The sequence below is a fragment of the Anabrus simplex genome, chromosome 1 (assembly GCF_040414725.1).
Source record: "Anabrus simplex isolate iqAnaSimp1 chromosome 1, ASM4041472v1, whole genome shotgun sequence".
NCBI lineage: Eukaryota > Metazoa > Arthropoda > Insecta > Orthoptera > Tettigoniidae > Anabrus > Anabrus simplex.
In genome coordinates this window covers 775,417,753-775,434,779 of record NC_090265.1, presented here as the reverse complement: position 1 = coordinate 775,434,779, position 17,027 = coordinate 775,417,753, and the positions used below count along the sequence as shown (strand labels likewise).

At 39.5% G+C, this 17,027-nt stretch overlaps 1 protein-coding gene across 1 annotated transcript in view; it reads right to left on the bottom strand.

Annotated features, from left to right (window-relative positions):
• Positions 1 to 17,027, bottom strand: part of LOC136856921 (neurotrimin-like) — a 471,685-nt gene that overhangs the window by 397,808 nt on the left and 56,850 nt on the right. The gene's annotated exons all lie outside the window — the stretch shown is intronic.

Here is a 17,027-nt window from a genome sequence, read left to right as displayed (position 1 = left end):
ACAACGAGCCACAAAAACTACGTTTCTTAATTTAGGGTAGAGATTTGTATGAAATTGGTTTGGTATACTGTACTGTAACCGGTTGAGAGGACATCGAACCTGGTCATGAATCCATTCCGAGGCCTGTGGCAACCTCTAGACTATGGGTCGGATGTGCGACGTTCTTTCAATACCCTTACAGCCACCTGCCCGCGTTGGCTGACTCCTTTCTCCTCGCATGATTTTGAACCACTTTCACTGATACATCCTACCTACATTGTTATCGACAATTATGCATTGGAAAGGGTACTTTTATGATGCTAAGATTATTCACTTGAATACATTTTAATAAGAATTACTTGATTAATCTCAAAATATATTTTCTAATGCTCAGATTTATTTTCTGTTCCAAATTCGAGTGCTTATTGTGGCTCCGACCCCCCCCCCCCCCGTCCACCAGAATATTTTTCAGGCACAACAATTCTTCCAAACACACTTGGGGGTCTACGTAGCCCACCTGGTCGCCATGATCGTTAAGGCGTTGAAGTCTAAACGGTCTGAAACAGTGGTTAGCCGGTTCGAGCCCCGTTGGTCGAAAAAAATGTCGCCATCAGAATGTTGGCCGGCAGGGTAGGGGAGGTGGTGGTATACAATTTCTAATCACCAGATTGCGTGCCAAAAGCCTGGATTAAACTACAAACCACTCCGCACTGTTCGCATGGAGTGAGAGCACATGGCGCTGTTGATAGTGATACGACCGCCGGATGGGGACGTTAAGTATTGAACAGACCCATTGGTGCTATTCGACAGATTTAGGCTATATGCCGTCACCTCTCCCTTCCTGCTACCATACATAACGTCATTCAATTTATCTCACTAACTTCTCCAATGAGGTAGACGTCAGGAAGTATATCCGGTCGCTAAAACTCGCCACGACAGATTCATCTCACCATACCTGACCCCATTCAGAAACGGGGCAAGGGTTGGACAAAGAAGCAAACAAACATACGTGGTGTCTAGATTTGGGCAGCGTAAAGCCAGGGAAATCCTTGGATGGCCGATTTTTCTTTTACATCCTCCACTATAATCTCCACTGTTCATTTAACAAGGATGTTTTCTTAGGTAAGTTGTGAAAATCGGAGTTATAATTCAAAATAAGCTCTCCGTAAACAATATTAACATAATTTATTACAGTTCTTATATTTTATTATAATAAAATACCGTTATGTACGTATAACAGAGGTAAATAGCGGTGTACTTTGCAATTATGTTCCCCTTTATTGAAAATGAAAACCCACAACCTGTTTTCAGTCATTCGACCGGATCCGGAATGGAATGAATGAAGCCCCCGTCTAGGGGCGAGGATAGGAATTGTGCCGAATGCCGAAGCCTGTCGCACTCCTCTGGGGCAATTATTAATGACTGACAGATGGAATGAAATGATATTGGAGAGTGTTGCTGGAATGAAAGACGACAGGGAAAACCGGAATACCCGGAGGAAATCCTTCCCACCTACGCTTTGTCCAGCACAAATCTCAAATGGAGTTTGTTCCCTTTTATTAATATTACTTAATAGGAAATTGAATGTATCTAAGAAGTCAGCTAAGGATAACATGATGTCAAGCATAATTGGCAGTCATACACATTTTAGTGAAAAATGGAAAGGCATGTAGGGATACTTTAAGGCAGAAACCCGTTCCAAGATGGAAATTCCAGGGATCGTTAATGTACAACGGGAGTGTGTATGTGAGGATCTATTGTACAGAAGGCAGAAGAGAAGTATTCACTCAGCAGTATGTAAAGATTGTTGGTTACAAGCATAATTTCCAGATAATGGAGGTGACTAATACTAACGAAGTATTGAAACTTACCTACGATAACAATGATATTTACAATAAGATACTATAACAGTAAAATATGTCAATTATTTTAAATAGTAGAGTCCAGTAATGAAAAAACTACATTTTTTATTGCGCCAAATTACACACAATTTGCCAAGAGCACACATTAAATCAAAATGCGTTTGTACAAACCATTACTATGGGACGTTCGTGGTAAAAGCGGTGAAAAATTAACTGTCTACATACGGACCAATGCTTCGTACAGCTAACCCTCTCTCGATGAATGATCTACCAGGTGTATGACACCGCCGTCTCAATCTCTATATAGGATTGACACGGCGGTGGTGTATGCATAAGTCTTTTACGGTTTCATTACGAGATGGCGCTAGCGAACAGTACGCTGCGTACGCATTTGACACATACGTCAGTTTGTTCGTCTCACATCAACCTACCTACAATCTACATCCACAAGTTGAATCCGCCAAACACTAGCGTCTCTTTTGTATCGTTCAGTGATCATGTCGACGTTTGTGCCTGAAAAAGAGCACTTTCGGCACGCATTGCTTTTCTTGTTAAATTAAAAGGAAAAGCTGTGGAAAGTTATCGTTTGCTGGTAGAAACATATGGTGAACACGCTCCATCGATTAGAACATGTGGGACAATTTAAAGGTGGCGACTTCAATGTGAATGACAGTGTGCGCTCTGCTAGACCACAAAAGTGGTATTGTGTACTATGAACACTTGAAGGCCGGCGAAGCCGTTAATGCACAACGCTTCTTCTTCTTGAGGCGCCTTCTCTTAGCGGAGGTTGGCGGTCCCCATAGCCAGCTCCGGACGTGATGTTGCAGCATGGAAAGCATCTTCTGAAGTGCACTTGTGCCATCTTCGGATGTCCAGCCATGAATTCCTCCTCCTGCCAACAGACCTTATCCCCTGTATTTTACCTTCATTGATGATTTGTAATAGCTGGTACTTCTCGCCTCTCATAATGTGCCCTAAATATTGTTTCTTTTTTTTTACAGTAAGTAATAGTCCTTTGTGTTTCTTCATGCGATGAAGGACTTCGTCATTTGAAATTTTCAGCACCCACGGTATTCGGAGTAGGCGGCGACATAGGCCTAGATGCATTTCAAAAGCATCAATTCTTTTTTCTAGATTTTGGTAAAGGGTCCAGCTTTCATATCCAAAGAGAAAATGGAAAACACAGATCACCGAATCATTCGCATTCTTAGTTGCACACTTAGATCCAATTTTGTAAATATCTGTTTCATGCTAAAAATTGCCTCCCGGCCTGTTCTATTCTACATTTTATCTCTCTCTTGGAATCACATTCATCATCTAGCACAGTACCCAAGTTTTTGAAGGAGGATACTTGTTAAATCTTACTGCCTTTTATTGACAGGGTTACTTGAATTTTTCTTTTAGAGAAGACTAAAACTTTGGTCTTGGCAGCGTTGACAAACAGGCCAAACTCTTCACTGCGCTGGACTAATTAGTCTATCATGCTTGGAGCGCAGGTAATTCATTTGCTATGACAACAGTGTCATCTGTGTACCTGATATTGTTAATTGCCTGACCATTTATAACTATCCCGCTGTTTTCTTCCAACACTTCTCTAAATATTGCTTCAGAATAAATTATTAATTTAAATCACACATTGATCGAAAGACGACCGGAATGGGCCAGAAAACATGGAAAAGTGATTTTGTTACACGACAATGCGCCTTCTCACACAGCAAAGCCACCTTGAAATCTCTTGGATGGGACATCCTTCCGCACCCGCCGTACTCTCCCGGCCTGGCGCCATCTATCACCTCTTCGCATCAATGGGGCACGCGCTCGCACAGCAGCATTTCAGCAATTTCGAGGAAGTTGGAGAATGGCTCGACGAATGGTTTACCGCAAAAGACAAGCAGTTTTTCTGGTATGTTATTCATAACTTACCTGAAGTGTGTTGAAGCCGATGGCCAATATTTTGAATGAACAAAAAATGTATTTCCCTAGAAATTGACGTGTTTTCTTTACCACAAAAAGCGGCAAAAACTTATGCATACACCTGGCATACAACGATAAAAAACCTCATCTCATCAAGATCCGCTCTGTGGTTTCCTAAATTGGTCCACACAAACACAGACAGAATAAATATGGTGATAATATTTTATTAAAAGATTCAATGCCGCTCGTTCTCGAGCCATTCATTTAGATGTGCAGGAAAATCTCTTGGAATAAACACATATCGTATTTAATATAGGTAATTTATAATCCGCAGCCTTTTAAAGCAAAGAGCAAATAAAGGATCGACGTTGCCAACCGCTAACGATTACAAGAAGGCAAACAAGCACTTCATTGGGCTGATCCTCAAACACGGCTTAGAGAGCAAATAAAGGACCGGTGGAGCTGTTCACTTGGTTACGTGAAAGAGCCAACACTAGTGGCATTTAAATACGAGAGAATTGTGGTAACTGTAAAACATACGACACTCTGACATTTACTAACGCTGATAATAATAATAATAATAATAATAATAATAATAATAATAATAATAATAATAATAATAATAATAATAATCATTCTTTCTAAAGGAACCGAAAATGTTAAGAAAAACCATAGAACCAAAATTTTAGTAAAATAAGATAATGCACATCAAGAATGAAACACTCTACAATAAAATTGAAGAACTCGCAGATAGGCTACTATGCGAAAAAGAAGATAATTTTTTACGGTCATCTTCTCAGAATGAGCTCTAATAGATTAAGCAGACAAATCTTTGACTTCTCCCGTAACCGCAAAACAAAACTCCAATGGTTTAAAAACTGAAAAAGACCAAGTAGGATTAAAATATACAGAAAATATACTATCCGATCGAACAGCTAAAGTAAAAAAATGAAAAATGAAATGGCGTGTGGCTTTTAGTGCCGGGAGTGTCCGAGGACATGTTCGGCTCGCCAGATGCAGGTCTTTCGATTTGACACCCGTAGGTGACCTGCGCGTCGTGATGAGGATGAAATGATGATGAAGACGACACATACACCCAGCCCCCGTACCAGCGAAATTAACCAATGATGGGTTAAAATTCCTGACTCTGCCGGGAATCGAACCCGGGACTCCTCTGGCCAAAGGCCATGGAGTCGGACACAGCTAAAGTAATAACTAAAGACGGAAATATAAGGTTCCAAGGTAAATCTACATTAAAGACCAAACTTATTATATCGGAAAATGAGACTTAACGAAAATCAGAAAGAATGAATTTATAGTGGCCACAAGGAAATGAACAAAGCACAGAGAAATGATTGATCAACGTACCCCAATGAGGGTGAAACGAAAGAATAATATAATCCTTCCTTGCTTAATCTGTTTACCCCCCAGGCTTAGTTTTTCCTTCCGACTCAGCTAGGGATCCCACCTCTGCCGCCTCAAGTGCAGTGTCCAGGAGTGTGAGACTTTGCTTCTGGGAATACAAATGAGAAGGAGGACCAGAACCTCGCTCAGGAGGCCTCACATGCTATCCTAAACAGGGGCCTTTTGGGGGTGGATGGGAAGATTGGAAAGTGATAGAGAAGGGAGAGGGGAGTAAAAGGCCGTGGCCTTAAGTTAGGTACCATCCAGGCATTTGCCTGGAGAAGAAGTGATAAATTTCGGAAAAGCACTTCGAGGATGGCTGTCCACTGTTGCTCACGTCCGCAGGTATTACCTACCATTACCCTGCACGTGTCCCCCGGGTGGTGCTAGCGAACTGTCATAAATGACCTCTCGGTCATTATAACCTATATTTGTCGAACAGTCCTTCTAAGGACTATGAATTTCAAACACGGAAGATCGGCCCACAGATCAACATCTGCCATCAAAGGCATTAGTAGATCCAACAGTGAATATTTATCAAGCATTTTACTGAAGCACTCAGTTGACATTGTCGTACTACAAGAAACACACACAGAGAACACTCAACAGTTATTGGCAAGGGGAAAGATACTAGGATTTAAAATGATAGCAGCTGACGACCATGCTAAATATGGAATTGCTACTTACATTAGAAATAACATTTTCAACTACAGTACCCTACCGTTAAGCGATCATCCAACCTATTTCTCCACCTCAGTACAAATAGAAGACATCATGGTAACGAATAATAATTATCATTATATTATATAATAATTATTAATTATTTATTATTAATTAATTAATTATCATAATTGTAATTATTATTTATGAATTACAAAAGCCTATACAACCATATGGAACAGGTGCAACAAAAAATCAGTATCTCGAAACGCTACATTAAAACACTGTTACATTGTAATTGACAACGTGCAAATAAAATACACAACATTCATGGCAACAATGGCTTCAGATCTTTGAATATTCTGGATACTTATAGAAATCACGAATGGCAATTCATTCACCAAATTTGAACTTTGTAAGTGTAATAGGTGTAGTTTATAAGTTACACGTTTTTGTCACCCTCTCAATTAAGCCTGAAGAATTATACGCATCAGAAAATTTGATCATAATTATTATTATTATCGTTTCTGTTGTGTAGTGATCATTGGAGGCAGAACACTGACTAAAACTTGAAAAAGAAGATGAAACGGAAATCCTTAGGAAAATCTTTGTCCCAGTATGTGTAGAAGGAGTGTTGATGCAAAGGAGGTCTCCTGAATCATACCAGCATTCTGAGAAAAAACGAACACTATTAAAAAGAGGACGACTGAAATTTTATGGCCATATTAAAAGAATGGACAATAAAAGGACAAGAGTCAAGAATAACTGGATAATAGAAATTGGAAAAGACCTTCAAGAAATCGGCATATGGGACAGGCCTGGCATTAGAACGTTGGTGAACAAACCTCATTGTGCTGAACCACCACTGCAGGGACGGAAGAACGGAAGAAAATACACAGCGAGTGGATGAAGGGATTTTGGGAAGAGAAGAAGGCAGATTCATCTGCTACGAAAGAAGTTCAATCGCTCTAGGCACAATACTGTGTAAATAATAATAATAATAATAATAATAATAATAATAATAATAATAATAATAATAATAATAATAATAATAATAATAATAATAATACCGTAATATAATTTCAAAATTAAGGTTCCTAGAAGGAAACTGTAATTTAATTTCATCGATAGAAAATGTTAAAAAACATTTAAGCTGTTTAGGCTTTTTCAATCGTGACATTACCAGCGTTTCGTCCCAGTGTAGCAGTGGGCTCATCAGTTGGATTGCTACACCTTTCCAAGACTCTGGAGCTAGTCCGCACATGCTTCCTCTAGTGCACAATCACTGCATTGCCCTACATAAGAGGCTTGCAGTGGTGTCTCAATGGTGCACTAGCCGCCAGCGTCTTGGAAAGGTGTAGCAATCCAACTGATGAGCCCACTACTACACTGGGGCGAAACGCTGGTAATTTTACGATTGAAAAAGCCTAAAGGGCTTAAATATAATCCAGTAAGTTTACATCTGATGAGAGGAACAATACTCTAATCTTTCGGACCAAAAAAACATTGTTCAGAATATCGATGGCTTACTTCTAAAACCTCGTATCTCCCAATGTACTTCCTATCCATTTTCTTCCTTAAGACTGGTCACGCCTCCCAGTCACATATGGATGTGTAGTCCTTCAGAACAATTTTCGTTGTGTTCGTTTTCTTATGGTTATGTGTAAAGGAAAATGAACCTTAAATACGTTAAACTGTAGGAGTGCTTAAATTCGCCATGAAGGCAACATCCCTACAATACGGTATGGTAAGGTCCATTTTCCTTTACACATTTGCACAGGAAAATGAAGAATACGAAAAAGGTTCTGATGGATTGCATATAAATATGTGGCTGGGAGGCGTGACCAGTGTTAAGGAATATAATGGGCAGGAAGAACATTGTAACATACGAGGTTTTAGAAGAAAGCCGACGATATGTCTCCTAGCATGCTACAGCTTCAGTACTGAAATCAGCAAAATATTCCGTAAACATGCGTCTAGAGCATAGCTTTGTACGGATCTGAGACTTGTACAGAGAGGAAATATGAAAGGTGCAGGCATTTTCATGCCCATCGCGGCCCTTGTCATTTTTGACCGATACTTTAATTTTTCAAATTGTCGGCTTCCTTCCATATTTTTTCTCTGATTAGTGGTATATGGAGGATGGTTGCCTAGTTGCATTTCCTCTAAAAAACAGTCATCACCACCACCACCACCTCACTCTACATGAACACTGTAAAGAGATTTGGAATTGAATCTAGGAGTTTGGCACGCAATCTAGTGATTAGAAATTGTATACCATGATTTCTCTTAACCTGCCGCCCAACATTCTGATGGTGAAACGTTTTTAGAACTACGGGACTCGAACGGCTAACCGTTGTGTCAGACTATTTAAGCTGGGGATCTGAATGGTAAACGGTTAATGGTTTCGCTCGGGGACTGGGTATTTGTGCTTTCCTGAACATCCGTACAATTCACAGATACACACAATACTCTCCTCCGCCAAAAAAATTCGCAGTTTCCTGTACATGGTGAATTTCACCTGCTCTCATCGGTCAGTTTGCACCAGGTTAGGAATAGCCACACATTAACTACATCTGGGAAGGTAACAGTTCATTTTATTTGTCCTTGAAGAGTGATTATCGGTGGCAGCGACGGAAATTGTTACCTTGGTGTGAGTGGTTCTGCCTTTTTATGAGTGGAACTACAGCCAGTAAGTTCTCTGCAAGCATTCGATAACTACTTAAATGAGGGTAAGGTCGGTACTCATGTTATAAAGTATATAAGGAAGTGGTTGGGGGGAATTGCGTCCCCGCACCTAATTTCGCCCCATAGGGTTTTTCAGTTTGCGTGTTTGATACCTAATGTTTAGCCATGCGCACACGCGTGTCCGCATCCCGTTGTATTATCTTGAGAGTTGTTCGTTTCCGTGTACAAGAAGGATTCATTTTTCATGCTGAGCTCACTTAGTGCAGCATTTCAATTAAGAACTTGTTATTAACAGACTGAGCACTGATATGTATATGAAATACTGGACTGCATTTCAGTCATTTGGTACAGTTCCTCTCGTGTAATCGCTACAGTGAAGTGGTTTGCGTGAGTTAATGTAGCGACCATTATAATAAATATAGGAATATCAACAGAGACACCGGCTATCAATTAAGTAATAGTCCGACTCGTTGACTGAACGGTCAGCGTACTGGCCTTCGGTTCAGAGGGTCCCGAGTTCGATTCCCGGCGGGGTCGAGGATTTTAGCCTTAATTGGTTAATTCCTATGACATGGGGGCTGGTCGCCTACGGGCGTCAAATAGAAAGACCTGCACTTGGCGAACAGAACCCGTCCTGGGATATCCCGGCACTAAAAGCCATACGACATTTCATTTTTCAATTAAGTAATACATGGTTACCAGCCATTAAGGATTTATGTAGGTAGTTCACTTCCCTTTCTATATTATTTCAATTCGGTGTTTCCCAAATTCGTACGTTCATCACCACCAGATGGTTTGTTCCCACTATGTATTATATGTTAAGTGTCATACTTTCATAATAGGTGTACATCGGTTATACCTCCTCACCCTCCCACACGTCTCAGATCATTATCATCCTCTGGTTTTTACCAGATACTTTCTTTTAATTCTTCATTTCTGTTCTAGCCTACCCTGTTGTCTTTCGTTGCATTTCATTTTATTAGTTTCTAGTTATTTCTTCTACCACATTCGTCCCTGTTCCGTCTAACGTCCTCTCTGTTACTCCTCACGCACACACGATGTGATAGAATATCTTAATTGGAGCTTAATGTTCTCGTCAGGTTAGCTCCTGCTTGGAGCGCTGTGCCAGCATACAGCGAGCCACCTGGTGACGAATAAGTGTACCACTACGGTACAACATTCAAATCCTCATTATTGTAGAAGTCTTCCTCGTGTACAGTCGAGATTTTCTTCTGAAGACGTAAGAAACGTAAAGAGTTTCACCTTGTTTTCTTGACATGACATAAGCCCAAAAGCCCATATGATGTCTACAAGTACGGGCCGTGAAAGCATCAATATTAAAATCATGGCATGTTCATAATTTCGTCCCTCTTCATTTTATTTGTTATTTATGAAATTTATTATTATTTTCAGACGGGAAAACGCAAGCAGTGTGATAATGAGGCTATGATAAAAGTGAGTAACAAGATAATGTATTGCAAACGTGCAAGTAAAGCGTTTAACATTCCACGTGGAATGCTGAAAGACTACGAAGAAAACATTTTTCAAGTAATCCATTAATGGGAAAGTGTTCGGTAAGGTCAGAAAGGAAAAACATATTTAAATTAATTGTACTTTTCATAAATTTCGTGGGGGACAAAATTACGAACACATTTTTGGTGGTTTAGTTCTTGCAGTGTTTGTGTTTAAGAGAAGTATTGACTACTTTACTTCATTTTAACTTACCAGTGAGGTGGAGAATATACTCAGTAATATACCACTTTCTAGCCTTACCCATAATATTCCTGAATTCTACAATTCCAGATCCGCTAAGGGGACGAAATATTGGCCCCCTACCTTACTGCAGCGTTCGAGTACATGTTAGGATTATTTATGTTTTGGAATAAATCGTATTTCGAGTCTAAAACTTATTCCATTCAAAGAATTATTAGATTATTTATGCCGACGCTTTCAAAGAACCTATTTTAGCGTATTATCGTAAATTACAAACGCAAACATCTACACAGGATTCTTAAGGTCTTGTTTGGAAGAAAGATATGAGTGGTTACATATGGGGGATGTATATAGCTTTGCAGTTAAGGTCGCTTATCAATAAATTATGTGAACGTCGGTCAGTCGTTCCCGTCTTTGAAGTTCCTTCCTTTGAGCTGGAATGCCTTCAGCTCCACTCCTCAACATTTTCAAGATCAGCTCTTTGATGTAATTCATCTTGTTTATGGCTTTACCGAGATGTGTCTTTTAAGAACGCCGTCCGGATATTCAATGTAACATGTTACACCAGAATTTTTCTCTAAAGCCAAAGAAAAACTTTGAGGAGAGGAGGTGAACTTTCACGTGAATAACTGGGATCACACTGGTTACAATATGCAACAAAAACGCGCCTAAACGAAATACTATCTATCATTTTGCCCTCTTAACGTGTTCAGACCATTTCCTGATCTGAGGATTCCTAAATATTCTAACTACAGTACTTCCTTATGTAATCTTTCAAGATACAATTTTTTCCCTTTTTTTTTTTTTTTGCTGATTTGTTCCCTTTCTCACACATCATTACTCTAGCTATCCGTGCGTTAATTTTCATATCAAACTCCTTACAGTACTTCTCGATACCATCAATACTTTTTTGCATTGCAACTGGCGTAGTGTGAACAGGAATATTTCGTCAGAAAAGACAAGACCAGGAATATCCTGATTCTCTAAACATGGTAGATAAAATCTCTCCTCACCTTCAAATTCTGGTATATCATTAACAGACCATACGAATAAAATATGTGACAATTTACACCCCTGTTTCAATCCCATTTTAGAGATTATCTCTCCTACTACTCCTTCTTTCACTCTCAGTATACACTTCAGTTCAGCACATATCTTTTCTATCGCTCTTATCATTTTAGATGAAACTCCAACTTGTCTCAACTTAGAAACGAATTCCCGCCTGTTCACAGTATCAAAAGCTTTTCATAAATCTATTGATGTAATATAAAGCTTACCTACCTTTTTCTTTACATACTTGTCAATAAGAGTTGTCACAATAAAAACATTATCTGACGTTCTTCTTCCTCTGAAACTACTTTGTAATTTCGACAAGACTGAATGCCTCTCTGTCCAGTTTCTTAGTCTATTTGCTAATATACCAGTGTATACTTTCCCAAATGTATCTAAAAAAGGTTATTCCCCTATAGTTACCTGGATTTAATCCGTCCATTTTTTTTGTATAGGCCTATAGGGAATACTAGCTGATGTACCCGTGCTTCGCTACGGGATTCTCAGAAAGACTGACTTTGTGGTTTTCCTAACCTGAAATCAACATAGTTCATTACAAAAACGTAAGTATGAATGTAGCGATTAAAAGCAACGCTATCATATAAAATACTCGATCAAATGGAAAGCCGCAAGTTTTATCACTTTTAACGAACAGAGCTGCGGTTAGATTGCGGTGCCAATCTAATAGTCCAAAGTTCCAGAGCTGGGATGACCAGGCCGCAGATTGCCATGAACACTCATCTGCCATTATTCCGCTAAATATGCACACTGTTCATTCCAATCAGTGCCTCAGAGTAGGGATTGAATAGCCCGAATGCTATGATGATCCAGTGTGTTACGTACCAGTTGTATCAGAAAATTTATAAACCAGGGGAAAGGCATGCTAAAGAAGAAAGTTATCTAACTCCCCAGCTACTTCCCATCAATATTCAGACAGGCTGTTACACTCTGTACGACTGAGCGAGTTGACCGTGTGGTTAGCGGTGCGCAGCTATGAGTTTGCATCCGAGAGATAGTGGATTCGAACCCCATTGTCGGCAGCGCTGAAGATGGTATTCCGTAGTTTCCCACTTTCACACCAGTCAAATGCTGGGCCTGTACCTTAATTAAGGCCTAAGGCACTCCTAGCCCTTTCCTATCCCATCGTCGCCATAAAACCTATCTATGTCGGTGTAACGTAAATCAAATAAAAATACTCTGTACGCAACAGTAATCCTATCTACCGGAGATGAGGGGCAACAAAAGACACAAAGCACTTCACGACAAACAATGGTCAATGTAATGTTATTGTTGATCAATGTTATGAGCTTTCTATATTGTAGGCGTTCACATTTAGTTTTCTTTCGACTCTGTGATTTGTAAACCATAAACTGTAGTTTCTTATTCTCCGACTTAACATATCGATTTTCATTAAATGCTGTTTACCCATTTTCTCGTTACTCGGCGCTGATATGGACTTAGTAACAGAAATCCAAATTCATGAATATCTTTGTGATCATAGCCAGTACGGTAACAATGTATAAGACATGAATAATAGGAAATTTGATACTATATAACCTTAGTTATCTAGCATTCATCGATTACACCTCTAATAAGAAATATTTCAGAATTACATTTTAGGCCTTCCCCTGAACTACCATTTCACTCAGCGTGAATAAAATTATTTACAGCCTTGACTATAGCGACTTATTTCCTTACTTTGCATACCGATTTTCATCAAGATATGACTACTAATAACAACAATATTTGAGAATTAAATTTTAGGCCTTCCCCTAAACTACCATTTTTCTCAGCGTGAATACAATTATTAATAGCCTAGATTGTAGCAACTTATTCCCCAACTTTGCATACCCATTTTCTTTAAAATACGACCACTAATAACATAGATAGTTGAGAATTCAATTTTAGGCCTTCCCCTAAACTACCATTCACTCAGCGTGAGTAAAATGATTTATAGCATAGATTGTAGAGGCCCATCCCCCGACTTCACATACCGATTTTCATTAGACCACTAATAACATAAATAGTTGAGAATTCAATTTTAGGCCTTCCCCTAAACTACCATTTCACTCAGCGTGAGCAAAACGATTTATAGCCTAGATGGTAGAGGCTCATCCCCCGACTTCACATACCGATTTTCATTAAATTCTCTTCAACCGTTTTCTCGTGATGCGCGTACAGACAGACAGACAGACAGACAGACAGACAGACAGACAGACAGACAGACAGACAGACAGACAGACAGACAGACAGACAGACAGACAGACAGACAGACAGACAGACAGAAATTACGGAAATGTAAAAAGGGGATTTTCTTGTTACTATGGACATGACCGATACAGAAATACCATTATTTTCAAATTCTGAGCAATGTACAGACAAATCTCTTATTTTATATATATATAGATTACCACTGGAATATTGCCACTCTTTACAAGTATTGTCGTAGATTTTATTCAATATCAAAATTTCCAACATTCAGTTTCGCTTTCCCATCTCTTTCCAGAATTCATACGTGGTACCTGAACTAGCCCCTGAAATTTCCTTGTTTGTAGCTTGTTACAGGTTCCTTACTTCTTGAGTCGCAATAGCTTCATCTATTTCAGGCAGAGTGACACTCAAATCCCCGAAATCACAATCCCTTCATGATGAGCTTCTTTATTCAATAATTTCTCGAAATATTGGACCCATGTACTATGACTTACATTGGTCTCCCCAGAACCCGAGTTCTTCTTGGTTAAGTGAATTACCTTATCCCGTACTTTATTTTTAGTCCGCCTCTCTGGTGTAGAGGTTAGTGTGATTATCTGCCTCCCCTGGAGGCCCGGATTAGATTCTCAGCTCTGCCACGAAATTTGAAATGTACTACGAGGGCTGGAACGGAGTCTACTCAGCCTCGGGTGGTCAATTAAGTAAACGAATTAAGCAAGAAAAAAGAAGAACTCGACTGGAATTTATTCGAAAGCGTTTTAAAATCATCCCTATTTTCGTCTCGCTCAAAGTTTCAAACCGGCATCCCGTTAGGTGAGACATATTCATGGAGTACATGGAGACAAGCTCTCGCAAAACAAGTAACTACGTTCAAGAACAATCATTCAACCTTCAGAATTTAATCGTAAAGTAAGTACTTATCAGCGTTCAGTCTGCAACCACCTGTGAATTCTGTAAACGCCTCCAAAACTCTCTATTTGGAACTAGCCCCTTGGCTTCATTTAGCACCGTACTTCTCATTATTGCATCTTTGGAAATCGAGCCTAAACCTCGTCCCCTCGTTCACACTCTACTTCTCTTACCGTCCAAAGCAGAGATTATTAGCCTCTTAAATAAGCCATTTTCATCCATTCACCTCACATGCTCTCACAATTCAAGTCGATTTATAACTACAGCTTCATTTATCCAGTTTATTCCTAACATAGCTTCATTTCCCAATTTCGAACACCCTCCTGCCATCGTACCTACTTTCTTTTGTACTAGCAATCGTTTTCGGTACTTTCATGACCATTTTCCCATTTTGTAACTTCCGATTAATTTTTAGGTGGTTTGAAGAAGTGTTTACCTTGCATAGTTTTATAGCCAGACTCGCGAAGCAAGTAGGCACTTTTTCTTCTTCGGTATATTTGTAAGTTTTATAAGCCTAGCACTATGTTTACACTAAACATTCGCCAAAATTCACCAAATCAAACGCTCTTCATTTTTACTTTAACAATAATGCACGACACTTCAATTTGTTGCCTTCACAGAACAACACTACTGAACATACACATATTACAACTACAGATACCAACCCTCAGATAGTAACGGTGCTGCCCCCTAGCGGACGAATCATCACAGTCCTTATACTAGCCAACAGTGAACAACTTATTCACTCACACTTTCTCATCCATTCCTTATGGCAATGGTATATGTATATCACGTCATTAGATTTGTACCTGTCTGAAGTACAATAAATAAATAAATAAATAAATAAATAAATAAATAAATAAATAAATAAATAAATAAATAAATAAATGAATAAATGAATAAATAAATAACATACATACATTATCATTATAGACTTTCATGCCTTTCAGCGTTCAGTCTGCAAGCCTCTGAGAATTTACTAAACGTCGCCACAATCCTCGATTTGCAATTAGTGTTGTGGCCTCATTTAGTTCTATACCTCTTATCTTCAAATCGTTAGAAACCGAGTCTAACCATCGTCGTCTTGGTCTCCCTCTACTTCTCTTACCCTCCATAACAGAGTCCATTATTCTCTTAGGTAACCTATCCTCCTCCATTCGCCTCACATGACCCCACCACCGAAGCCGGTTTATGCGTACAGCTTCATCCATCGAGTTCATTCCTAAATTAGCCTTTATCTCCTCATCCCGAGTACCCTCCTGCCATTGTTCCCACCTGTTTGTACCAGCAATCATTCTTGCTACTTTCATGTCTGTTACTTCTAACTTATGAATAAAATATCCTGAGTCCACCCAGCTTTCGCTCCCGTAAAGCAAAGTTGGTCTGAAAACAGACCGATGTAAAGATAGTTTCGTCTGGGAGCTGACTTCCTTCTTACAGAATACTGCTGATCGCAACTGCGAGCTTACTGCATTAGCTTTACAACACCTTGATTCGATCTCACTTACTATATTACCATCCTGGGAGAACACACAACCTAAATACTTGAAATTATCGACCTGTTCTAGCTTTGTATCACCAATCTGACATTCGATTCTGTTGAATTTCTTACCTACTGACATCAATTTAGTCTTCGAGAGGCTAATTTTCATACCATACTCATTGCACCTATTTTCAAGTTCCAAGATATTAGACTGTAGGCTTTCGGCACAGTCTGCCATTAAGACCAAGTCGTCAGCATAGACCAAACTGCTTACTACATTTCCACCTAACTGAATCCCTCCCTGCCATTTTATACCTTTCAGCAGATGATCCATGTAAACTACGAACAGCAAAGGTGAAAGATTACAGCCTTGTCTAACTCCTGTAAGTACCCTGAACCAAGAACTCATTCTACCATCAATTCTCACTGAAGCCCAATTGTCAACATAAATGCCTTTGATTGTTTTCAATAATCTACCTTTAATTCCATAGTCCCCCAGTATGGCGAACATCTTTTCCCTCGGTACCCTGTCATATGCTTTCTCTAGATCTACGAAACATAAACACAACTGCCTATTCCTCTCGTAGTATTTTTCAATTACCTGGCGCATACTGAAAATCTGATCCTGACAGCCTCTCTGTGGTCTGAAACCACACTGGTTTTCATCCAACTTCCTCTCAACGACTGATCGCACCCTCCCTTCCAAGATGCCCGTGAATACTTTGCCTGGTATACTAATCAATGAGATACCTCGATAGTTGTTGCAATCCTTCCTGTTTCCTTGCTTATAGATAGGTGCAATTACTGCTTTTGTCCAATCTGAAGGTACCTTGCCAACACTCCACGCTAATTTTACTACTCTATGAAGCCATTTCATCCCAGCCTTCCCACTATACTTCACCATTTCAGGTCTAATTTCATCTATTCCTGCTGCCTTATGACAATGGAGTTTATTTACTATCCTTTCCACTTCCTCAAGCATAATTTCACCAACATCATTTTCCTCCTCCCCATGAGCTTGGCTGTTTGCAACACCACCATGATGATTTCCTTTTACATTGAGAAGATGTTCAAAATATTCCCTCCACCTCTCCAGTGATTCCCTGGGGTCTATTATGAGTTCACCTGAATTACTCAAAACACTGTCCATTTCC